The 26,613-nt window shown below is 45.8% G+C and overlaps 1 long non-coding RNA gene and 2 pseudogenes across 1 annotated transcript in view; 1 reads left to right on the top strand and 2 right to left on the bottom strand.

The window, feature by feature from the left end:
* Positions 1-1,295: 1,295 nt before the first annotated feature.
* Positions 1,296-26,613, bottom strand: part of LOC139439891 (uncharacterized) — a 91,680-nt gene continuing 66,362 nt past the window's right edge. Inside the window, exons 3-4 of the long non-coding RNA XR_011649996.1 lie at positions 6,130-6,229; positions 1,296-1,949 (exon numbers count right to left, since the gene is read on the bottom strand). This is a non-coding gene — a long non-coding RNA (uncharacterized lncRNA). The remainder of the gene's footprint in view (positions 1,950-6,129; positions 6,230-26,613) is intronic.
* LOC101417624 (ankyrin repeat domain-containing protein 49 pseudogene) lies at positions 16,632-17,332 on the top strand (annotated as a pseudogene).
* Positions 22,838-23,894, bottom strand: LOC101443123 (poly(rC)-binding protein 2 pseudogene; annotated as a pseudogene).

Below are 26,613 nucleotides of genomic sequence, written 5' to 3'. Positions count from 1 at the left end.
TCATCATTAACTACTCTTTTAATTTTTATTATTAAGCATGTGCCTCTGTTTACTTATCTAAAATTGGAATCATAATTAGACCTAATTCAATGGGTTGTTTGACGATTACCTGCGACAGAGCATGTGAAACTCTCAGCCCAATGCCTACCCCAGGGAAAGTGCTAAGAGCCCTTAGTATTGATCCTTTCTCTCCTCCCCCTCCTCCAGGCCTTCAAATTTGACCTGAAAACTTGTAGGGGCTGGAGAGCCATCACCAGCAGGAGGGGCCCTGAAAATGAGGCTTCTGGAACTGCAGTATGTGTGTGTGGGGAGGGAGTCATTCCCACCAGGCAGTGCCAGTGAACTTCCTACTCACTCCAGACCAGCACCGAGCCTTTCCACTCCCTCATTTCCATCCCAGGGTCTCAAGTTGCCCTGAGCAGACTGATGTCTAGCTAGTGCCCAGTATGCTGGAAAAAGGGAATAAATAGGCATTCAGAATGAGAAAAGGTTTTGCCCCTATGCAGAGTCAGATGTCCAGCTGGGGGAGGGACACAAGGAACAGGGTGACACTTGGGTGGGGCTATGATGCCTCTTTTTTTTTTAAGATTGATTTATTTATTTCTTCCCCCCAGGCTGCTCCCAAATCATCACCTGCTTTCTCCCTGAAAACACCAACACTCCTCCTGGGCCCAGCTACACATTTTGGCCTTTGAGACCAGTCCTCTTAGGCCCCTCACCCCTAGGCTGCCAAGCAACACAGCACTTGAGGCTGATCACAGAGGGCTTTGGAAGTAACAGACTTCCTTATCCTCAGTCCTTCCACACGTCAGTGCTGGTCCAATCACACAGCAAATTGCACAGGGGATTTTCATTGTGTGCCACAATCAGAGGGTAGGCTGGCACTGCAGCTGGAAGAACTTAGTGAAAACCCAGGAAGAATTTCCTGGTTGAAAGAGCAGAGAGACACAGGGAAGAGGCAAGCTACGGACTTGCTTCTCTTCAGATTTTCAATCAGAGAAGGCCCCATTCTTACCCCCTACTGTCCTGGGGAGATTGAGTTGACCCCTCAGTGGAGGCAAGGTAGAGTAGGGATGGTTGAAAGGACTCTGGGGGCATTGGAGGATGGGGCAGTTCTCCTGTCAGGCCCTCCTAGGGTCCCCAATGTGGCAGAGTCCCCCCACTGGGCTTGTCTTCCGCTTCCCCCATCGCCCTCCTGACTAGCCCAGAAAAGATGCTGCCTTAATTTTCAGGGCATCCCTGAGGCCTTGTATTAGCCAGGGTTCTCTAGGGAAACAGAATCAAAAGGAGATATCTGTCAATAGTATGAGATTTTATAAGAGTCTCTCATGTGACCATGGGGATGCACAAGTCCAGGTTCCACGGGCAAACGGCAAACCAGGGCTCCAATGAAAGTCCAATGAAGGTCCTTGATGAGTTTCCAGGAGACTTTGGCTGTCCAAAGATGATGAGCTGGGAAATTCTCTCTGGATACTGAAATCATTTCCCCTTTTAAGGCATTCAACTGATTGGATAAAGCATCACTTACTGCTGACAGCGATCTCCCTGATTGATGTAGATGTAACGAGCCATCTATGCAGTAAACTCACTGGTGACTAAAGTCCATAAATGTCCTTGTATTACAATTAACCCAGTGCTTACTTGACTAGACAACTGGGCACAATTACCTGGCCGAGTTGACACATTAGCCTAAGCATCACAGGCCTTATGGGATGTGGTGGGGCCCTCATGGCCTGATAGTTCCTGTAGATCTAGACTCTAGGAAGGACCAGTGAGGCTGGGGTCAGATGTCAGGGGCCAGACCTGAGGATGATTTGGGCATGTCCTCCCCTACAGCAAATCCACACCCTCGAGCCTGTGCGCCCAGCTCTGCTGGCAGCAACGCCTTGGTCTCTATCCTGGGGATCCCATCTTCCATACCAGCCACCACACCCTGGAAATTGGAGGTGCTAGAAGACAAAAGTTCAGGGCAGAGGTTATAGCTCAGAGATTGTGTGCCTGCTTCGCATGTACGAGATCCCAATTTAATTCCCCAGTACCTCCTGTAAAAAAAGGGAGCTTGTGTTTTGGGGAGTGGCTGTAGCTCAGTGTTTGAGTACCTGCTTCCCATACATGAGTTCCTAGTTCAATCCCTGGTACCTCAAAAACAACAACAAAAACACCTGTGCCCATACATCAGTCCCCACACAGGACCTGTTGCTGGGAAGGAGGAATTTCTGAGGGTCTGGTAGCTCTGGGATGAGAGGATGTGGGGATGAAGAAACCTGAGGAAGACAAGTGGAAAGCAAGCAGGAGCAGGACCTTGGGGAAGCTGACCCCTTCTGGGCTTTCCCACAGAGCAGCTGCTGCCCAGAAAAGCCCAGCAGTGTCAGCAATGGGATCAGGAATGCACCACGCCCACCAACTTGCTATCACCCCGGCCTCCCATTCCATCTTACTCCCAGATAGGTCCGGGAGCAGCTGCGGAGGGCTGTGTTAGATCTGGGAGAAAGAGAGAAAGGCATGTTTTTTTTCCATGATGAAGAACCTAGTGAGCAGGGCATGAGAAATAGCAATACATATTAATCTGGAAATAATTCTGAAGAAAATGGAGACATTCGGTTCCCCAGAGGTAGTCAAACCAGGGTCAGCTGCTGGGGCTGCCAAGGGGCCAGGAGATATACAGTCCTCAACCTGGACCAAAATCGTGCCTTGCCTCGGGCTCCCAGAGGAGACCTGCCCAGTCCTGCCCCACTGACTGAGCCGCCTGAGGCAGAGGTCGGGTCCCTTCCAGCCCAAGGGGTCTCAGGACAAGTCAGAAAAGTCAGTTTTCTCTCAGGTCTCTGTTTCTTCCTGCTAGAGAAAGATTGCTTCCTGCTCCAGAAGGGTCTTCCCTGCTCATCTTCAGATTGACAGATGCACAGGCAAAATTTCCCATGTTCCTGAGCCGGCTGAAGACCACCACCCAGAATCCCCTCTTGGGATGACCCAGGAGCGCCCCCTGCTGTCAGGTTTGGCTGGAGCCAGATAGGGGTGGTGGAAGGAAGGAGGAGGAGGCGTAAAGAAGGGGATTTTTCTTGCTGCACCCACCCTCCAATAGAGATGCCGCCGGAGGAGGCCCCACCAGAAGGGGCGACACTTCAAGTTTCCCCCTTGATGCACTGCTGCATCCTGAATCAGAGAATCCCTGGGGGACATCAGGAACCTGGAAGGGAGATGTGCAGAGAGCAGTGGACCTGAAAGAAGGGCTCCTGGGCTGTCACTCCCAGGCCCCTGCAGCCTGGCCCCTGGGCACATGCCTGGAGCTCTGAGGACGGCTCTGCAGCAGCTGTTCCTAGCTTCAGGAGAAATGTATAGCAAAACCAGTCTCCTCCTCCTCTGAGCCTAAGAGAGAAGGGGCTGTGGCACACGCAGTGATTTGTCTCATTGGAATGAACGTGTGGTGGGGCATCTGCCAGACTTGGGGAGCAAAGGACAGGAGTCCCTGCTTCTCCCCAGCAATTTCCCCAGGTGCTAATGAAACGCATCCAAATTTGCCACTGGCAGATATTAATAGCTGTTTCCAAAAAGACCTCCAGCTCCTTGTCTGTAGCACAGGAGAGACCAGCATATTCCTCGGGTCTTTTTAGCTCTAACATTCTATGACCCAAAGACTCCACAGCCACCTCTAGGAGCTACCTTCTCTCCTGGACCACCTGTTACTCTCCACTCCCAGTTCTTCCTTTAGTCTGATATAAATCTATCTTGCTGTATCCTGAACAGTGATCCTGGCAGCTGAACAGAGGATCTACTGCATCCTGGCAGAAGAAGGGAGGAACCTCTCTCTAACACTTCCCATATGCGAGATGGGGTGGGGGGTGGGGGAGGGAAGGGTTGCTGAGGGAAGAGAAAGAAGACTGAATAAGATGCAATTAAATATCTGAGAGAAACCATCTGACTGGCTGGTGAGGTCGGGAACAAGCCTCATCATTGTCTCTAATCATTTTCCCTCTAAACAGTTTATAGCTGCCTCTCTGTGCTCACACTAAAGGTAGGCGTGGGCATGTGCGCACACGTGTACACACACGTCACACGCTTAGCTTGTGGGGCAGGTCTGGCTGTGTATGGGGTTTGAGGGGGCAGCAATCCTCTCTTGGCTCAGAGTATCACCCCCACCTGTATAATTACCTTCCCTCCCCACACTCTGCTGCCCTCCACCCCCACCCCAGCTCCAAGCCCTCCAGCATTAGGTCTCTGTGCTTTCAAAACAGCTCCCTCCCTGAGTGCCACCTCCAGAAAGTGCTGAGCTACAAGAATGAGGGTTGGGGGTGGAAGAGAAGAGAGCTGGTCCTCTTCCCTCCAGCACTACCCCTTCCAACAGCCCCTCTCTCTCCTCCACCTCTTTCATCACTGCCACTGACAGCTGCACAAACTGCCCTCCCCCCCTGAGCCGTGGGCTGCTGGGGATCTGCCTACTTCCCCAGGCGGGAGACAGCTTGGCAAGGGGGAGGGGTAGGGGGAGGGGGGGAGCCTAGGGCAGCATCCCCTGCGTTGCCTACCCCTCTACCTCCCTTCCCCCCACAATGAAAGAAACAAAAGGGAAAGTCCTACCAGTCAATCCCCACAGCCACTTGGCTATTACCCCAGCTCCCCTAAATCCCTGCCTACAGGGGGTTCCCAGCCCGGCCCTGCGGTAGCCTCTGCTTCTCAGACCTTGGAAAATCTGGAAAGTCACTCCAGGATATCTCACCCAAAAAAACAAATCTGCTCTTGGAATGCAGGGAGACAGTGACAAATTCACCCACACACTAGCGTCCTCCTTCCATTAACTCTTACGTACAAATGATTCCTTTAAATCACAAAGGATGAGGCTGGGGGAGGGGAAGGCAAGGCTGTGACATCACTCTCCAGCAGGGATTCCTCCTTCAAACCCGCCAGGGACAGGCAGGAAAGATCCTGCACACACATACTGCAGGGACTCCTGGGAAAGGCGATGGAAAAGAGATTCTCACGCCCCACCCCCACGCAAAGGGCCACCTGTGACCTAAGTTCAGGTCCACGTTCCTCTGCCCTGAGTTCTTAGAAAGAGAACACACCCACGGGCTCACCCAGCTTTCCCCGCGGTTTTGGTTTCTGAGCTCTGGTTGCTCCTAGGTAGGGTGGAGCTGCCTGCCCGCCAAATCCCCACCTCTCAGGCAGACAACAGATCTCGCCCTGTGTGAGCAGTACCCAGGAGCACCCAAACTGGCGGAGCAGAAGGATAACTAGGATCTGCCCTGCAGTTCCCGGTTTACTCATCCTTCTCAATTTATCCCATTTAATGCCCTTGCTAATTTTACAGAAGAGAAGTGGAAGCTCAGAGGGGTCCACTAGCCCAAAGCTATGCAGCTACAAAGAGACTGATCCGAGGCAAACCTCGGTCTCCCACGTCCAAAGCCTGCCAGCAGGGAGATCATGTCCTAGTAGGGAAGGGGGCCAACAAGCAGGTGATGTTTCAGTTGCTAAGGGTGCCCACCTACCCTGGGCTCCAGAACACAGATCCATCAGCTCCAACCCACAGCTCCAGCCCCTGCCCGCTCACACTGCCAGTCGGAGGTTCGTGCATCTTAGAGTTTGGGCCAGGTAGGACCTGGAGGACAAAAGGGACCGGGAAAGGAAAAGCTGCCGTTTCAACGCGGCCCAGGAGCAGGAAAGGGCAAAAGAGCTGGCAGATGGACCTGGTTTGTGGGAAGACTAGGTCATGGGAAAAGTGGGGCTACAATGCACCCGGCAGAAGCATAGCTTTGCCCAATTGGCAGTCTGAGTACTTCTCCCATCCTCTGTTCTCTCCATCTCTTTCCAAATTGCCTGCTTCCAGGTGGTATTCTGTCCAAATGGTCACCCCCACACACACCCCCAAGAAAGGACTGCATGTGGAGGGACGCTGTGGACTGCTTACTGACATCGGAGACTTCTTTCAGTAGCAGCAGGCTGGGGAGCTGGCCGCTCAGCCCACCAGAGGAGCAGCTTGTGATGTGCTGTTCCAGCAGATTGGAGAGGGTTCCCCATGGCCCAGACCCGAGGCTGAGGAGCCAGGATGGAAAAAGCAGAAGGAGGAGGCTCCTGAGCTCTTGGCCAACCAGCCAGTTTATTGGTAGCTGGAATGGAGGTGCCTATGTAGGTTTTTGTTACCTGGAAGCAGAAAAGTCAGCATTATCCAGCCCTTTAATTCTGATAGCTGTTGATCTCTGTGTTGGGGTCCCTCTTAGAAATTCTCAACCTCTCTCAGGCCCTGGAGGAAAAGAGAAAAGAGAGGAGTCAGTCACTGGCACTATCTTGCTCACTCCAGCTCCCCATGTCTCTTAGCAGCAGAAACTCGACTCAGCTCTGTTTTTTGGGAGAGCAGGGAGTACTTTTCCCTCCCACCATCTTATGAAACTGCTGCTGGTTTGTGTGGTCTAGTGGGACCAAATGTATCAGGCGATGTCAAGAGGAGCAAGAGACAAGTATTTCAAGATTGGATTCAAAGCATTCTCTCTGAAAATATTATCTGGTTACCCTTAAATGAGGCTACTTCAAATGCCCTGCTCTTCTGTAGATCAAAGCCACAGAACCCCGACTCTTTAGGAGTGGCTGCAGAAGCAGCAGCCAAAGCAGAATCACAGAGTTTTAGAGCTGGAGGGTCCTTCAGGGTCCCTAGAGTCCAGGTCAAAGGCCCTTGGTGGCAGAATAAAGTATGGGCTTGGATTTTTTTTTTTTTTTTTTTGAAGAGGGAAGCAGGTGACACAGGAGAGAGTCTTTCGTGCAAAAAGCTGTTCAGTAAATGCTGGAAGAGAACCACTGGTACAGGAATATGCTTCCTGAGGGGGCATGTATGCTCTTTTTTTTTTTTGAGATTTGTTTATTTCTCCTCCCCACCTCCACCCTGTTGACTGCTCTCTCTGTCCATTCGTTGTGTGTTCTTGTGTCCATTTGTATTCTCATCAGGCAGCACTAGGAATCTGTGTCTCTTTTTGTTGCGTCATCTTGCTGCGTCAGCTCTCCGTGTGTGTGGCAACACTCCTGGGTGGGCTGCAGTTTTGCGTGGGGCAGCTCTCCTTGCGCAGGGGCCACTCCTTGCACGGGGGACACCCTTACATGGGGGCTTCCCTGCGTGGGCTGACACTCCTTGCGTGCAACAGCACTGCGCATGGACCAGCTCACCACACGAGCCAGGAGGCCAAGGGTATCGAACCCTTGGACCTCCTATGGGGTAGGTGGACACTCTATCTGTTGAGCCACGTCCACGTCCCAGTATACTCTTACTGGAGGGGAGAAAAGGCTAGAGTGAGACTGGGAGTTCTTGTGACTTCAGACAAGGTGACCAGGGGACCTACTCTGTCACCTCTACCCAAATGGAGGTGGGAAGACAGGTCTTCATGAGGTCAGCCTCCACACTAAGCTGTCGTGAAGCATTCTCAGGCCACCTCTGCACCTACCAGAATCCTGATCTTTGTCTAGACGCTTCCTGCTTCCTCTCCAGTGGAGACTGAGAAGCTGGTGCAGACACTCACCAGTCTCCCGTTTCACAGCATTGCCATTAGGAGCCTGATTAGCAGAGCCCCATGCTGGGCTGCTAATGGTTTGGGGACATTAAGCATAAATGGTTTCCCAGAGTGGGCATGAGCAGAGCATAAGAAGAAACAAATATTTTAATATCAAAGAAATACAAATGTTAAAGGGGAAGGGGTTCCCTCAGCTTACTCTGCATCTAAGGATCTACCACCCTCTACCTGCAACAGTTTCTATAATTCTCAGGTCCAGGGATTCCCTGCCCAGGGAGATGTGTGTGGATGTGTGTGTGTGTTGAGGAGAACAGATCATTCATCCAGACATATGGAAGTAGAGGGTATTCTTGAAGATTTACAGGGAGAGAGATTACTGGGCCTGCCTTGGCCATTTTAACCCTAATGGTCAGGAAACCTTGATGTTGCATTTAAATTCATCTTGCTATAACTCAAGTACACTTGCCCTTGGTTGGGGACAGGAGGAAGGAATTGAAGTTGGGATAGGACATCTTTAGACGCCAATTAGTAGCTCTAGGCCAGTGGTTCTCAAAAATCAGCATCAGCTGAAAATTTGTCAGAAATGTAACTTCTCAGGCCTCATCCCAGTCTACTGAAGCAGAAACTCTGGGGTGGGACAGGCAATCTTGTTTTTAATAAGCTGGTTCTGCTGTAGGCCAAAGTTGAGAACCACTGCTCCAGGCCCTTCCTCTCTAACTGAAGGGGCATGTCCTGAGAAGGAAGAGCTAGGAAAGGATGCAACAAGCAGCTTTATCCAAAGGAAAAAAAAAAAAAAAGGAACTTTCCCACAGCTAAGCCTCTGATCTTCTTGGGCTATAAATGTCAGGGAAGTGTCTAGGTGGCCCTGCATGGAGGAGTCTGGGAAAAATAACCTTTTGCATTTTGCCCAGAGCAGGAAAGGACAAAGGAACAATCGGTTCAGGTGATTTATCTCCTGTTCAGCCCAAGCTTTCACAGCTGGCTTTTCCTCCAGCTAGGGCCCCTGACGCTTCCATCCCTCCCCTCGCCCATCCCGGCCCTCTTATGCCTTTCCCCCTTATGCATTGAGACTGGTTCAAACTGTTACATAAACAAACCAGCAGTGACTGAAGCCATACTCCATTGTAAGAAAGAACTCTTTTTTGGAAGAAAACAAGGCTCATCCGATTGTGGAGAAGAATTTATTTTCAATCTTGCAAGAAGGGGCGCACAACCACAAAACGTGGCTGGCGCCCTGAACAAATAAAGATGACACAATTTATACCCCTAAGCCTAGCACACAAGCCCTTCTTCTGTTTCTCGACGTAGATTGAATACTTTAGAGGTTACAGCCTATACTTTTCCTGCGCAAAAGCCTTTTTTTTTTATTTACTCTTTATTATTTTTAGATTTATTTTATTTATTTCTCTCCCCTTCCCGCCCCCTCCAGTTGTCTGCTCTTTATGTCCATTCACAGTGTGTTCTTCTGTGTCCACTTGGATTCTTGTCAGTGGCAGGAGGAATCTGTGTCTCTTTTTGTTGCATCATCTTGCTGCATCAGCTCCTCATGAGTGCGGTGCCACTCCTACGGTGGGCTCTGCTTTTTTTGCGCAAGGCGCCTCTCCTCGCAGGGTGCACTCCTTGCGCATGGGGCTCCCCTATGCAGGGGACACCCCTGCGTGGCACAGCACTCCTTGGGGCAGCACTGTATGTGGGCCAGCTCACCACACAGGTCAGGAGGCCTTGGGTTTGAACGCTGGACCTCCTATATGATAGGTGGATGCTCTATCAGTTGAGCCAAATCCACTTCCCCCCAAAAGTTTTTTATTAACTGCTTCCCCCATCATATTCCAACTATTTTAGCTTTTACCTGCTCCTTTTGCCAAATAAGGAATGGAATTTAGTGCTTAACTGGAATTGACTTAGCTCTTTCTTGTGCATTCTTCTTACTGGCTATAGGACTGGCTTAAGCTGGTTTCCTTTGTTCCTGCTTAACCCGTGAGTGGGAGACTGAGGCAGTAGGCTGTCAGGTTGCCTTAATTAATATTTTCTTCCTTTATGTGAGAACTAAACTGATTTTCATTTCTTACATCCATAAAGAGAGGAAGACTCCCACTATAACCCAGACCTGCAATCTATTATGGGGCAGCCTCTCTTATAACCTCCCCTTACCCCACTCACCCTACCCCTCCATCCCCTCCACTCCCCAGGCCACCCCAGTTCATGGTGCTGTCATAAAAAAAGAGAGGAGCCACTCTTTCCCTTATCTTTTATACAACACTGGAGTGGTTACACTTATAAAAAAAAAAAAAGAAAGGAAGGAAGGAATGGAGGGAGGGACAGAGGGAAGGAGGGAAGGAAGGGAGGGAGGGAGGGGAAGAGAGGGAGGGACAGGGAGAAAGAAAGAAAAAGATCTAGGCTTCTAACCAACCCATAAGAGGGACAGGAGTGGTCTACAATTTAGGCTGTTTTTCTTAACTGGATGCCTCACACGCCAGATGCTTAACAACTACTTGATAAATGGAACTGAAGGGAGCTCCCAGAAGCAAGCGAAGGAGTTTCTGCTTCCAAACTTGAATCAGAAGAGAGATCAATTAGTGAGTCCTTCCTGGAATAACTAGGGAAGAAGCCCTATCCTGCTGCCTTTGTGCCCATGCACTGCCATCTTCATTCTTTCTTTCGTTCAACAAGCATGTAGTGTACACCTATTATATGGACCCTAGATCTTATGTTCTAGTGGGAACAAACAGATATAAAGTTGTGGCATAGATAACTTAGCACCACCCAACTCTGACGGCCCTTTCCTTAAAGTAAACTGTAAGCTAAATTCATCTAGTCACAAGACATGCCTCAGGAAATACTTGCCTGAGATAAGTAGATCTTAAAGTCAGTACATCTGTAACTATCTGACCTTTCCCTCCTTGTGTAAATAATATGAACATCTGCTTCTTAGATCATAATCACACCCCTGCATGCCTTGATAAATATCTTTAAAAATATATACCTTTAATCTTGAGCCAAGTACTGCAAGTAGCAACCACAATAAAAGACCCGCCAACTTCTCGGTAGGTGTCGCTGATCAAGCTTGGAACCTTCATCTCTCCTCCCGCTACCAAGGATGAGCCCCCCACATGAGCCCCCTGATAATCGTTCATTTACTTGCCAAGCTGGACTCGTCTGAGTTGTTCTTTCGCCTGACAGATCCCTCTCAGTTCAGCAGGAAGTTTTTCTTTACAGCTCCTCACTATACCCAGAACAAAGTAAATAAACATAATATTTCAAGTGGTGTTAATTGTTTCAGAATAAAACAAAGTGGGATAAGGGAACTAGGAATGGTGGGAGTGGGAGCCAAGAAAAGCCTCTCTAAGGAGATGATATCTGAGCAGATACCTGGGAGTAGGATGTTCCAGGCAGAGGAAATAGAAAGTACAAAAGTCCTGAGCTGAGGGCATTTTGCAAGGAGTCTGGAGTGGAACGAGCAAAGGGGAGAGAGGTAGGAGGTGAATCAGAGAGAAACTGGCACTCAGATAATGCAGGTCCTTGTAACCCATGGTAAGGACTTCCTTCGGAGCAAGATGAAAAGCCATTGGAAGGTTCTACACCTAGGAGTGATGTACTCTGATTTAGCACGACCTCTCGGGCTGTTGAGCTGAGAATAACCTATAGGGGGCAGAGCAGAAGTAGGGAATTCACTTAGGAAACCATGGCAGAGACTAATTGTTTTTCCAAATTCATTATCACCTTTCACATTTTAGCTGGGTACATGGCTGTTCAGAAAAAGGACTACATTTCCCAACCTCTTTCCTTCTAGTTAAATTTAGCCATGTGACAAAATGCTGGCCAAAGGGATGTGAGCAGAAGTGATATATGCAAATTATAGGTCATGTTCTTAAAGGCATAGGGCTGCCCTTCACTTCTTCCTTCTTCCCTTTCCATTGGCTGGAATCTCATGGGCAGGAAGGTGGCAGCTGAAGTAGCCAGTTTAGCCCATGAGATGGAAATTAAACACTGAAGATGACAGAAGAGCAAGCCAGAAGGAGCCTGGGTCCCGAACACTATGGAGTGACTGCATCATCCCTGGACTACTTACGTGCAAGTTCACACTTGGAAAAGAAGCAATTTCTACTTGTTTAAAACCCTGTATAAACAATGGTGGCTCTGACAAGAGTGGTGGCAGTGTAACTGAACATAAGGGATCAGATTCTGGAGATAATTTGAAGGGCAGAGCTGATGGCATATTCTGAGGGATTGGATGAGGGTGTGTGAAACAAAGAGCCAAGTCAAGAATGATGCCTAGGTTTGGGGCCTTGTAGAATGGAGTTGCACTTACTGGAATGGAGAAGACTGGGGACTCCTGAGTTTTAGAGGACTAACAATGACATTCACATGGAGAAGGCAAGTGGGAAGCTGGATATGAATTTAGGTTGAAGATATTCATTTGGGGGTTATTGACATATAGCCGGCTTTTTTTTTTATATTTATTATTACTATTTTTTTTCTCCCCTTCCCCCCAACCCCCCCCCCACCATTGTCTGCTCTCTGTGTCTATTTGCTGCGTGTTCTTCTTTGTCTGCTTCTGCTGTTGTCAGCGGCACGGGAATCTGTGTTTCTTTTTGTTGCGTCGTCTTGCTGTGTCAGTTCTCTGTGTGTGCAGCGCCATTCCTGGGCAGGTTGAACTTTCGTGCTGGGCGGCTCTCCTTATGGGGTGCATTCCTTGCACGTGGGGCTCCCTTACGTGGGGACACCCCTGTGTGGCATGGCACTCCTTGCACATGGGCCAGCTCCACACAGGTCAAGGAGGCCCGGGGTTTGAACCACAGACCTCCCATGTGGTAGGCGGATGCCCTAACCACTGAGCCAAGTCTGCTTCCCGATAGCTGGCTTTTAAAGATGAGATGATGGGATTATTTTGGGAGAGTGAGTAGAGAAGGACAGAAGTATGATGACAGTCCTGGGGTACTGTTGTGGATAGAGATTAGGACAATGAGGAACAGCCAGCTAAGAAGGTAGAAGAACCGAGAGAGGGAAGTGGACATGGCTCAACTGACAGAGCATCCATCTACCATATGGAGGATCCAGGGTTTGATCCCCAGGGCCTCCTGACATGTGTGGTGAGCTGGCCAACGTGCAGTGCTGCTGCCATGTGCAAGGAGTGCCATGCCATGCAGGGGCATCCCCGCTTAGGGGTCCCCCACACGCAAGGAGTGTGCCCTGCAAGGAGAGCCGCCCCGCCTGAAAAAAAGTGCAGCCTGCCCAGGAGTGGCGCCGCACACATGGCGAGCTGACACAGCAAGATGATGCAACAAAAAAGAGATGCAGTTTCCCATTGCTGCCGGATAACGCAAGCAGATTCAGAACACACAGCGAATGGACACAGCAAAGGGGGGGCCGGGGGGGGGGAGGAGAAGGGGAGAGGAATAAATAAAATAAATCTTAAAAAAAAGAACCGAGAGAAGCAGGTCTTGGAGGCCAAATAAGGAGAGTCTTTCAAGAAGGAACTAGTGACCATCTGTGTCAAATGAGTAAGATGACGACTAAGAGATGACTGCAGATATTGGCAATATGGAAATCCTAGGTGACCTTGACAAGATAATTTTGTTTTTCCAGTGGAGCATTGAGGACAAGAGACAATAAGAAAACAGGAAGAGAAGACAGAGTACAGATAATTCTGCATTCCTGGCAGGTAGACACCACTCCTGCAATCTAACTTCCATCTTCCTGTTACAGTTTCAAGCGTTGTGGAGGACATTAGGGCACTCGGCAACAAAGCCTTACCCAAGGCCTGCCCCCACCCGTCTGAATGACCCCGCAGTCTCTCCTCCCCAGAGCCCAGGCCTCCCTGCCTGCAGCTCGGCCCCTACCCTGCTGGCTTGCAAGGCGGCTCTCAAGGGCTGCCCAGGCAGGCTAGGCAGCCAGGCCTGACTCCCCCGGATCATAATTAGTGCTGCTGCTAACAGTGTTTGGACCCTGTGGAACAGCAGCCTGGGAAATTCTGATATTTCCAATTTTCCCCCTCAGTGCTTTCCTGGATGCAATCTCCCAGTCAGTGCCTTATGCTCCAGCCCTGGGCCACAGCAGTCTCCTCAGGGAGAATTAAGTCCATGCCTCAGATGTCACTCCAGAGGACCTAGTCAGCTAGCTAAAGTCATCTCCTGGCCATATCATGGCATTATCATGTTAGCCCAGGCACCATCTTCGGAGCAAGTAGGGGAGTTGCTATGCGGAAGGGGTGAGGGCACCAGGCCAGCTCCATGTAGAACATAACCGAGCATTGCTAGCAGTGTGATCAGAAAACTGAAGGCTGGAGAACGAGGAGTCCTCCCAGACAACTATCTCTGGAATTTCAGCAGAAACGCAACTCAGACATCTATTCTTCGATGATGAGGCATTTGCCTGGTACTCCTCTCTCCAGCTGCCAGGGCCCTGGGCACTTACCAGGGGCTGGGCATCCTGGAGCTAGGCCTGGTCAAGGCTCAGGCCAGCTCTCCTCTGCTCCAGCAGCCTCAAATTCTGGCCTCTTACCCAGGAAAATGCTCCACTAGCAGGAGTAGCCTGATCTCCCAGGTCTGGGGACTTCACTTCATTGCCCCAGTGGGCCTCTAGCTCTTTGGGGAAGAGGGCTGTGGTGGGTCCTGTGCTGCAGGGTCTTGGTAGAAGGGCAAGAGGGTTTCCTGGGTTAAGGGCACTGAGACTGACTGTTACAGGGGAAAAGAAGGAAACCAGCATGTATAAGGTGCCTGAGACACAAGAGACCCAATGTAGGGTCTTGCATGTTTATCTCATGTCATCCTTATTGTTATCCACATTTTTACAGATGAAGACACTGAGAAGAAGACAGCAAAAATAGTTCTCCCCTTCCCAAGGATAGGCAGGCAGGAAAAGGATTTGTATCCAAGTCTCCCCAATTCCAAAGCTTGTGCTCTTTGTATTTCCCCACTCTGAGTTGTCCAAGGTCTAGGCCAATATGGGAATAGCATCATCAAGTGATGTCATTGATGACTAGTGACTTCATACATGATGTCACATGCAGAGAACTGTGACCAGTAGTGGGAAGGGCTCTACCCAGCATGGTTTGTAGGCCTCAGGAAGGCTTCCCAAAGCAGAACCAGGAGCTATTAATCAAAATCTTCTGTCCTGGAAACAACCCAAATGTCCATCAACTGGGGAATGGATAAACAAACTGTAGTATATACACACAATGGAATATCATGCAGCTGTAAGAAGAAATGAAGTCATGAAGCATATGACAACATGGATGAACCTGAAGGACATTATGCTGAGTGAAGCAAGCCAGACACAAAAGGACAAATATTGTATAATTTCACTATTATGAAATAAATATAATGAGCAAACTCGTGGAGTTAATAGCTAGAATGTAAGTCACCAGGTTAGAGAAGTAACCAGAAAGTGGTTAGAGAATGGAAAGCTGAGGTGTAGTCTGTGCAGAATTGGTAAGAAAGTTTTTTGTAAGTGTTTGAAAATGAACAATGATGAAAGCACATCATAGGATTTGTAATTAGTAGCACTAACATATGGGTATGATAATGGTTTGTTTTTTGTTGTTGCTTTCTTTTTTTGGAGTAATTAAAATGCCCTAATATTGCTGGAAGTGTTGAATGCAAAATTCCATGATTATACCATATGTCACTGATTGTACAGTATAGGTAAATTGTATGATTTATGAACAACAACCAAAAAATAGGGTGGGTTGGGGGAAAAATACACCAAATGTAAGATATGGACTATAGTTAGTAGTAGACCTTTGACCATGCTCTTTCATAGTTTGTAACAAATGTTTCACAACAATGCAAGGTGTTGGTGGTGGGGTGATGTATGGAAGCCCTGTATGCTGTTATGCATGTACTTTTACTATACAGTTATTGTTTACATATATTCATGTATGAGTGATCCACTTCAATAAAATATACATGTATATAAAAGCCCGTCCCCCCCAATCTTTTGTCCATCTCACAACCAGCAGGAGAGGGTCCCTTACACATTCTCCTTTAAACTGGTCCCTCTCTCGAAAGCTGACTATGTGCATTCCCAGGGTATTAGACCTTGACACTGCTCAGCAACTCACCCTCTGCAGCATGGAATAATGAAAAGAATATGGGTGATGCAGTCAGACAGGTCTGGGTCTAATTCGTGTCTCTGTCCCTACAAAACCATGGGACTCTTGTGGGAAAAGAAGCCTCCTCAAGGTAGCTCAAACATGGAAGTGGTCAGAATGCATGAGGAGCAATCTGGGGCCTCTGAGGAAAGTCCAGGGATAGGTGCTGAAGCTAGAGAGGCTCCTGGATTTAAGACTCTGCAGCAGCTGGAGATCGTGGCTCTTCCTTCTCTTGCACCTCAGCCCTTATGTGAGTCAGCCATGCTGGGAGTGTCTGCTTTTCTTCCAGGCTCTGGTCCCTACTAGAGAAATCTTTGCTTAGGTTGAAGTCTCCAAGAGAGGGAATCTGATTGGACCAGCTTGTCTTCTTGCACCAGGTCAGAAGCCAGAAATGACTGGCCAGCTGAGGGACTGATTGTCTCTGAGTCAGTGCCTCCCTCTGACCCAGTCACCTAAGGCAGAGGGGCATGGGAGTAAGTCAGTGGTGCTTTAATAAATTGGGGAAGACACCGGGAGGGGATGTACTCAAGCAGTTGGGGGTCCGCCTCCCACATGGGAGGTCCCAGGATCGGTTCCTGGTGCTTCCTAAAAGATGATCAGACACAGAGAGCAGAGAGTGAGCCCAAACAACGGGGCGGGGGAGGGGGCGGTTGTAAATAAATAAATCTTCTTTAAAAATAAGCAAATAAATTGGGGAGGAGGAGGTTTCATTTGCCATATAATTGGCCTGCAGCAAAGTGTTGGTTGATACAAAGTCCCCAAGAGGGGGCCAAGGGGTAGGTAAGTAAATAGGTCTGATATGCTGTTACTTTAAGAAAGTTCCTTAACCACTCCAAGACTTACTTCTTTCTTCATCTATTCAAATGGGATAATAACTTCTACCTCACAACGTTGTTGTAAAGACTAAATGACCTCGGAGGCAAACCCCAGAAGTGAGATGCGTGGCGGTCGCGCTCACCAGATCCTGATGAACAAAATAAAGCAGACATAATTCATCTCTAGAAAGATCATTTATATCCTGGCACTTGAAATGCTTTGTATGTAGAATAGCAGTAAATATGGAAAGAGAGAAAGTAGATGATGATAAAAAAACCTGAGAATTCTCTGGACTTCTCTGAACACTTTAACCAACTTGAATTGTTGGAAACACAGGGACACCTCATTCCCATGGGCACCCAAAGTCTCTGGGTAGGCAATTCTGATGAAGACGAGGAACAAGATGAAAAAACTGAAGAGTGGTATCAACTGCAAGAAAAGAAAATGGAAAAGATCCAAACAAATTGCTTCTTTGGGCTGCTGAAAAAAATCGGCTTGCTACAGTGCGCAGACTTCTCTCTGCAAAGGCCGCTCACGTGAACGCTAGAGACAGGACGAGTACACCCCTCTCCATTGAGCAGCCTACAGCAGACACCTAGAGTTTGTCCGCAAGCTGGTTGGGCAAGGGGCCGATGTTCACGCAGTGACCGTTGATGGTCACAGCACTTGCAAGTGGAATAATACCAGAGCGGCTTCTTTCCTCCTTCTGCACGATGCGGACGTCAACGCCCAGACGAAAGGCCGCTTGGCCCCCTTGCACCTGCTTGCGGGGAACAGCGAGGGCAGGGAGACCCTGGAGCTCCTCCTGATGAACCGTTACCTCAGGCCAGGGCTGAGGAACAGCCTGGAAGAGACTGAGCTCGACATCGCTAGGAGAACCAGTAGCTACCACTACCTCTTCGAAATTGTGGAAGGCTGCACAAATTCTTCGCCTTCATGTTAACCTTCTAGTAATTTTCATAAGTTTCTAAGAACCAGTGCCTCCTTTGTGTGAGATGTAAAACATTCCAGTGATACACAGTTGACATCACAAGTCTTACTACCACAATTCAGTGGCATGGTTAGCATGGCCTTCCAGGTGGATTGTCTGACCTGAGGTCAGCTTCCTTGAAAGCTGTTTGGCTCCATTTCTAATGATTTGTGGTGTTGGTGACTTTTTAACTTATTTTAAATAGCCTATACTTAAAAACACAGCACGGGTTGTACAGAAAACTAAAGATATTTTTGGTGCTGATCCAAGAGAAATGTATTTTAAATATCCCACATCTTGGATCTTTGCTTAGTATTTAGTATATTGGCATGTATTTTTATACTTGAGCTAAATCTTTATTAAATTGGCCTTTTGTGAACTCTCCATTTTTTCCAGGTAAGGCAGCTCAGAATTTAAAAGTCTTAAATACTCTGGTGCAGTTCAGCGGCCTTTTCTACATTAGCAGAGCCAGATGCTTTTATTTTAAGCCAGAAGGACTTCTGAGGAACTTGGATGACTTGATATGCTGAAAGAACACCAGAACACTCTTGTCTCTTGGAGTATTTTCAGAAAAGCATTCGCCGGTGTGTAACCCACGAGCGTGGAGCACTGCCTGCGGATGGCCCTGCGGCACCTGGTCAGCCTGTACGAGTCTCCACCGCTGAGTCAGTGGGACCTTGGAGCAGGCAGGCAGCTGGACCGTGTCCGCGGGCCATTAGGTGTCTGCTGCCCAGCTGACTACCTGTAACTGGTTTTGGCCCCGCCATCGAGCGCACAGGCTATGCTGAGTTTCCAAGGCCCTCCTTTGTTGAGATGTTACAAAAACTAGGTGGCCAGGGGAGAGGAATTCTAAGAGTGAGGGGGTGATTACCAGATTGGAGCTGGGACCGCAAAGGTGAGACACTTTTTTAAAAGCCATAGTGTGGATAGTAACAAAAAAGCATTAATATAAATATTCAAGAAAAATAAAGTGACAGTTAAAAAAAAAAACAACTAAATGAGAGAACAAAAGTCAAAGGACCTGGACACAGAAGGTACTTACTATATGTTGGTTTCCTTTCCCTTTCATTCTCTAGGAAAGGCCATTTCCAATATTATGATGCCTTCAGCAAACCCCTAAGCTAGGGCTCTGTCTTCTCCAGCAGGATAAGGGCTCCCTGAGAACAAGCACCATGACTCTTTCTCTTTTTGTTTCCTTCTTGGCACTTCCACTTGATATATTTTGTTCTCTTTGGTTGAAATGGGTCTCCTAGCCAAGTGCCTAGAGGGAGGGAAAGATGAGGTATTCTCCCTTATAATCCTGAAGAGCCTGTATTGCTAACTAACTCTTTCCAAGAGCCATTGGCAGCATGAGTGATGGGGAGCAAAGAGGGGTCCTATGTCAAAAGGAAGATAAATTTGCCACCACGCTTAGGAGGCCACTTTGATGGAATGCCTAGGACAAGGCAGTATTTTTTTTTTAATGCTATGAGATAATTAAAAAGGGGGGACTTCCCTCAAAGAGAGCCCAAGGGCACTTGTTTTTCAGTGACTAATTCATTCTCAAAGGAGTTGTCCTAAGCCTCATTCAATGATTGACACCACAAATTTTTATGAAATGTCTACTATGTGCCTATCTCTGCTCTCATGGAACTTACAGTCTTTTCAGGAAAAGATGTTAATTAAACAATCCCTCTAAGGAATATGTAAATATAAACCCTCATAAGTGTTGTAAAGGAAAGGACCATGGTTCTATGAGAGCATATAACAACCAACCTGATCTCGGTTATAGAATGAGACTATGTCTCATCCTGAGAGCAATGGGAGGTCATTGAAGGGTTCTAAGCACGGTTTTGATCAGATTTGCTATTTGAAAACAATTACTCTGACTCTACGAGTGGATTGAAGAGGGACTTTTGTGTTAATTCCAATAAGAGATAATGGTGTCTATGACTTTGGTGGTGGTAGTGGAGAGAGAGAAGTGGTGGATTAAAGAAACACTTAGGAGGTAAAATTAAGAGGACTTGGTAACAGATTGGATATGGGAGTAGGGGGAATGCAGTGACCATAAGGATTCCAGCTTGTGTAACTGGATGGAAGACAACAAGGGAGAAAGTCACAAGTGAAGTCTTAGATATGTTACTCTTGAGGTGCCTTTGAGACATCCAAGTGCATGCCTGTCAAGTTGGCAGCTGGATATATGGGATTGGTCAGGCCTAGAGATAATAAATATGTGGGTCATTTGTTCAGAAACAGTCCAAGACTCAAAGGCAGTAGATGAGTTCACCTAAAGAAAAAATACAAAGAAGAAAAGAAGGGCCCAGGGCCAAGCCCTGAGGAATTCAGACATGTCATTTAGCACAGTTATTCTCAAAGTGTGGTCCATGGACCCCTAAGGGTCACTGAGATCCTCTCAACAGTTGATGAGGTAAAAAACATTTTAATATCACTAAGACATTATTTGCCTTTGTCATTGTGTTGACATTTGCACTGATGATACAAAAGCAATAGATGGTAAAAGAGCTAGCATGTTAGCATAAACCCAGGCAGCGGGCTACACTGTCATCGTATGCTTCATTGCCAAGCACTCACAAAAATAGTTTCACTTCCACTTAGAGTGTTCTTGATAAGGCAGTAAAGAATATTAATTTTTATAAAATATCAACCCTTGAGTACATCCTTTTTATATTCTGTCTGAGGAAATAGGAAGTATACATAAAGCACTTCTGCTGTATCCCGAAGTACAGCAGTTGTTGCCAGGAAAAGCACTTGTACGATTGTTTGAGTTTCAAGCTGAACTAGCCTCTTTTTTCATGGAACAGCATTTTTCACTTGAAAGAACGACTGAGAGAGAAACTAAGGTTACTCAGACTTGAGTACTTGGCAGACAGTTTCCCAAAAATGAACAAAATGAACCTGTCACTTCGAGGAAAACAACTGACAGTATTTGTTGCCAATGATAAAATTCAAGCTTTCAAATGAAAATTAGAATTTTGGAACACTTGTCTCTGCCTCCATGAATTTGACAGCTTCCCAGTACTTAAAAACCTTTCTGATGAGATTGATGATGACATAAAGAAAATCATTTTAAAATATTTTATAATGAAATGTTAACAGAATTTGGAAGATCTATATAGCTCAGTGAACCAATATTTTCCAAAAGACCAATGGGTGATGTTATGAAATTCTTTCAAAGTTCAAAATAAACTATGAATTTTAGTGTAATAAAGCAGGAATTGACATGCTTTTAGATTCCACATTGCAACTAATCTAAGAAACTACCAGGTGTCGAATTTTGGTGTAGTATCAAAGAGAAATATGCGAGAATTACATGAAAACTAAAATACTTTTCTCTTTTCAAACTCTGAGAGACCAAATTTTCTTCCTTTACTTCTACCACAACAACATACTGAAACTGAATGCAGAAGCAAATATGAGAATCTGGGTATCTTCTATTAAGTCACATATTTAAAAGATTTGTAAAAATGCAAAACATGCCATTCTTGCTACTAATTTTTTATTTTAGAAAATATAGTTATTTTACACCAAAATGTGTTTTATGCTAAAATATGATTTGTTATGATTTTTAATGGATTCATAAATAAATATTCTGAGAAATTTTAAATTTCTGTTTTAATTTTTAATGCTGTAAATATTGCTAGGTATAACCCTCATAAACAAAAGCTCTTTGAGGTCCTCAATAATTTAAAAAATGCAAAAGGGACTCCTGAGACCCAAAAGCTTGAGAACTGATTGTTTAAAAACTGTAGTCCCAAGGTCAACACAAAATCAGTAATGTTTCTATACAGTAGTAATGAACAATCTAAAGAGGAAATCAAGAAAAAAATTCCATTTATAATAGCAATTGAAAGAATCAAATATCTAGGCATAAATTTATTTTTTATTTTTTTGAGGCATCAGGGCCAGGGAATGAAACTGGGACCTTCTACATGGGAAGGTAGCACTCAACCACTGAGCCACATTGGCTCCCCTAAGCTGGTTTTTTCATTTGTTTGCTTGTTGTCTTTTTTTTTTTTTTGAGGCACCACGGATCTAACCAGGGACCTCCCATGTGGGAAGCAGGAGCTCAACTGCTTGAGTCACATTCGCTCCCTGTAGATATAAATTTAACTAAGGACGTAAAGGACTTGTACACAGAAAACTGCAAAACATGGTCAAAAAGAAATTAAAGAAAACCTAAATAAATGGAAGGACATTTCACGTTCATGGATTGGAAGACCAAATATTGTTAAGAGGTCATCTCAACCCAAAGTGATTTACCATAGTCAATGCAATCAATTCCAATTGAAATTCCAACTGTCTACTTTGCAGAAATGGAAAAGCCAATCAACAAATTTATGTGGAAGAGTAAGGGCCCCCAAAGAGTCAAAAACATCTTGAAAAAGAAAAACGGAGTTGGAGGACTCACACTTCCCAATCTAAAACTTATTACAAAGCTACAATAATCAAAACAGCATGGTACTGGCACAAGGGCAGATAAATAGACCAACAGAATAAAATTAAGAGTTCAGAAATAAATCCTCACATCTATGATCAATTGATTTTTGTTTTTTGGGAGGGTTGCTTTTTTAGTTTTATTTTTATTAGAGAATCTGTGAGCTTATAAAACAATCATACATAATGTACAGAATTCCCATATATCACCCTGCCACCAACACCTTCAATATTGTGGAACATTTGTTACAAGTTATGAATATGACCAATTGATTTTTTTTCCAGTTCATCTTTTAAATTTTTTTTGAAAAATTCCTGACGTTAGAGAACTAAACTGAAGTGTATTAATATTCCATTCTTACACTTCCGTAACAAACAGAAAAAAAAGTTCAGGAGCAAAAACAAAACAAAACAAAAAAACAGGGAGAAGCTTATAAAACTAAATATAGATCTCGGCATTAACAGCTGAACAGAGAAAGGAATTAAAACACTTTAATTTAAAAATCATAGGGGAAGGAGATGTGGCTCAAGCAATTGGGCTATAGTCTACCAAATGGGAAGTCCAGGGTTTAATTCCTGGAGCCTCCTGGTGAAGGCAAGTTGGCCTGCATGGTGAAATGGCCCATGTGGAGTGCTGGTGCAGCAAGATGATGCAACAAAAGAAGACACAGAGGAGAGACAATAAGACACAGTAGACCAGGGAGGTGAGACAGTGCAAGAAATTGGAGTACCTCTCTCCCACTCTGGAAGGTCCCAGGATTGGTTTCCAGTGCTACTTAAAGAGAAGACAAGCAGACACAGAACACAGCAAAGGGACATAGAGAGCAGAGATAGGGGGGTGGGGGTGGAGGTGGGGTGGGGGTTGTGAGGGAAGAAATAAAGAAATAAATCTTTAAAAAAAGCATCATGAGTGAATGATAAAGTGAGTCGAAACTGAAAATTTACGAACTATTTAAAACCTGGAACCACTGACTTCAGAAACTACACAGATGGATCACAGATGGTGGTGAACTGAAGAAAGGGATTATGGATGAATGCATTGTTCTAGATGCTCCCCATGCTACCCATCTCTGAGGAAAGTCTGACATTGATCAGATATTGAGCCAGGTGCTTTCAACAGATCCAGTTGTGGTAACCAGCCTATCGATCAATCCTTCCACTGGGTTGGCAATTTTGATATGTGCCCCAAACAGCTGACAGATCTCATTGATTTTGGTGCCTTGATGCCTGATTATGCAGCCAATCAAATAGTTTGGAATGGTGAGTTCATGAGAAGTAGTTTGAGCAGATGCATTCAAACCTGCACTGAATCCGGTGTTGCCATGTGTCATAGGAAAGTGAGATTGTTGCATTGCCAACTGGTGCATCTTGGTCAAATCTGGCCATGAAATGGCACACTGTTCTTGAACGGTGTAGGCCTCTAAGAGGGTGGTCCCTCCAGGTCAAGGTTGAGGGACATGAATGGGGTAGTGTGGGGAAAGCTTGCACTATCTCTGCCTGTGCTGAACCTGTCCTGACCACATGCAAAGATGACTGGAAAACTGGATGGCTTGGGATGGTATGGCATGGTCACACCCTCAAGGAGGGTGAGGGACTGGAAGAGAGTCTCCAACATGACCACAGAGATCTGTTTGACACACTCAGTGATGGATTGTGGAATGCCAGTTATAGTGATGGTCTGCTCAGTTGAGTTGGGGAGCATATCCCCTGCCACCTGGACTTCAGCTCCTGTATTCTCATATTTCCTTGATCTTGCAACCACCTTTCCCAATGAGAGAGCCATACTGACTAACAGGGACCACCGGTCTCAGAGTGACTGGGAATCTGCTGTGCTATAAGTCATAGAGTTGCTGATGTCCTCTTCCAGTTTGTCAATGATCATAGCAAAGGCTTTAAAGATGCCATTAGTGAGTCCAGCCAAAGGAATAATTCTCTCAGGACAATTCTCTTCTGAGATGCTGATACATGCACCGCTTTCCTTGTGTGTCTTCTTGATTTATTCTCCTTTCTTTCCAATGATATTGCCACCTTCCTTTCCATGCAGAAGTAGCCAGATGGTGAGAGTGACATTTAATCCACCTTCAATCACATCAGTGTCCATGGCAAGCAGTGTTCTGAGGAGCTGGACTTGGAGTGGTCAAGTAGTCTTTGGTCACTGGTGGAGTGAAAGCCAAAAACTGCAGGGGCAAAGAGACTAGGGGTAAAGGGGAGCAGGAAGGAGAAGGGCAAGAGGCTGGGAGACAGAACAATAGGGGTAGGAGGGAAGATGAGGAGGACCCTCAGGCAGGCAGAGGAGGAAGGGGAGGTGAGGAGGAGGAGAAGAAGGAAGAGGGAAAGAGATCTGGGGTGGAGAGTGGACAGGAGATGGCTGCAGCTGCTCTGGCTACTACCTCTGCTGGTCTGGGACTGAGCAACTGATTTTTGACAAGGGTGTCAAGTCTCTTGTGGGTAAAGAATTGTCTCTTCAAGAAATAATATTGGGAAAACTAGAAAACCATATGCAAAAAATGAAGGTGGACCCCTACCTCACACTATATACAAAAATTAACTAAAAACAGATCAAAGACCTAAATGTGAGAATCAAAACTATAAAGCTCCTACAAGAATACATAGGAAAACATCTTCAGATCAATCCTTTTAGCTATATACCCAAAAAGAATTGAAAGCAGGGACTCATGAACAGATCATTGCACTCTGATTTTCATAGAAGCATTATTCACAATTGCTAAAAGATGGAAGCAACCCAAGTGTCCATCAACATGTGAATGGATAAACAAAATGTGATGTATACATACAATGAAATATTAAAAGGAATGAAGTTCTGATACATGCAACATCATTGGACCTTGAAAGCATCATGTTGCGTGAAATAAGCCAGACACAAAAGGACAAATATTGTATGATTTCACTGATAAGAAATACTGAAATAAGCAAATGAATAGAGACAGAAACTAGAATACAAGGTATAGGGGCCAGGGTGGGTGTAAGGAATGGGGAGTTCATGCTTAATTGGTACAGAATTTCTGTTTCGGATGATGGAAAAGTTTTGGTAATGGATGGTGGTGATAATAGCAAAACATTGTGAATATAATTAACACCACTGGATTATATATATGAATGTGGTTAAAAGGGGAAATTTTAGGTTGTTTATATGTTACTAGAATAAAAATCAAATAAAATAAAACAACCATAGGACTGTCAATGAACCCCAATGTAAACTATGGATTACAGGTAATATAACAATTAAAATAATATTGTTTCATCAATTGTAACAAAGGTGTCACATTAATGCAAAGTGCTAATAATAAGGAAATCCATTGCTTTTCTGCCTTTTGGCTAAGATCAAGTATAAGAAAAACTGGGTCAGAGTCTGTGGGAACTGTGTATTTTCTGCATGATTTTACTGTAAACCTACAACTTCTCTAATAAAAAATAAACTTTAAAAAAACTGTAGTCCTTTGTTTTAAGAGGTTATTCTATCCGTCTCCATGAACTTGCTTGGAATAAGCCATCCCTCTTAATAAATACCTCTAGGGAAGAGGAACTATTACAACTCACATATACTCACCATGTTTTGGAGCTACAGAAATGGACCCCATCAGTTCCCAAAAGAGTCCTTTAAAATTAGAAAGCACCCCCCCCCCATCCTTCTTTCTTCTCCCCAAAAAGTAATGACACAAATGACTCAGTCAAAATCAACGCATTAGCTCATCAATACCACCACCTCTTTATATCAGTGCATGCTTCCATCTGTGCTGGTCAGTGGCAGGGAGGATGAAGGGGGCAGATAGGGTCACATCTGTTTCTAAAGTGCCAGCACATTCAATTTGTCTAGTATTTTGCATGAATTTCCTCTTGAGTTCACAGGCTCCTAACTCCGCAGAATTAAAACGGAATGAATTAATTAGCAGCCTGCAAGGATGTTCTGGGCCTGGCATGCTCAGGAAATATGGGACAGGGGGAGAGGAAGCAGTGAAGAGAGTCTTAAAGCTTTGGGGGTGGGGGGAGAGGCAAAAGACCCATCTCAAGTGTCAGCTCCTTGAGAGAACCTTCCCCAACTTCCCTAGTCCCTTGATTGGTAGCTCTCCCCTCAGCTTTGCTTCTTAAGAAACTTCTTCATAATCAGACCCCAAATTTCCTTTCTAGTCCCTTTTTCAGACACTCCAACCAGATACCTCCCACTTCTATTCATATTAAACCATTCTCCCCACATATCACAGCTCTTTGTGCTTCTGTACATGAATTTATTTATTGCACTGCACTAAAATAATTGCTTACATGTCTGACTCTCCCATGAGACCAGTAGTTTTCCAACCTCTGGGTTTCATGTATGCACTGAATCCCACTCCTAAGCAATATGCCACCTCAGAACAACACTTGCTCCTTTTGGTCCCCAGACTGACTTCCAAATTAGTTTTAACCCACAGGTCCCATGTCACAAGCAGGATGATGCATTCTCATTATAGTGCAGTAATTTGAGTTTAGGTAACAATGCTGTTTGATAGCAGGACTGTGACTGACTAAGTGATATAATTTGAAGGGATTGGTGGGTGGGTCATGGAAACTCATGCCTGACTAGTTTTGGTAAAAGCAGGTGACCTTCACAACATCTGTAATACAAATATATTCTAAAAATAACAATAGGGCGGGTTGGGGGAAAAATACACCAAATGTAAGATATGGACAATAGTTAACAGTAAGATTTTGATGATATTCTTTCACAATGTGTAACAAATGTCTCACAGCAATGCAAGATGTTGGTGGAGGGTTGGTGTATGGGACCCATGTACGATGTTATGCATGTTTGCTTTGTAAGTTCA

This window comes from Dasypus novemcinctus, chromosome 2 (genome assembly GCF_030445035.2).
Source record: "Dasypus novemcinctus isolate mDasNov1 chromosome 2, mDasNov1.1.hap2, whole genome shotgun sequence".
In the NCBI taxonomy this organism is placed as follows: Eukaryota; Metazoa; Chordata; class Mammalia; order Cingulata; family Dasypodidae; genus Dasypus; species Dasypus novemcinctus.
Note: the sequence above shows the minus strand (reverse complement) of the source record. Positions and strands in the feature narration are given on the sequence as shown.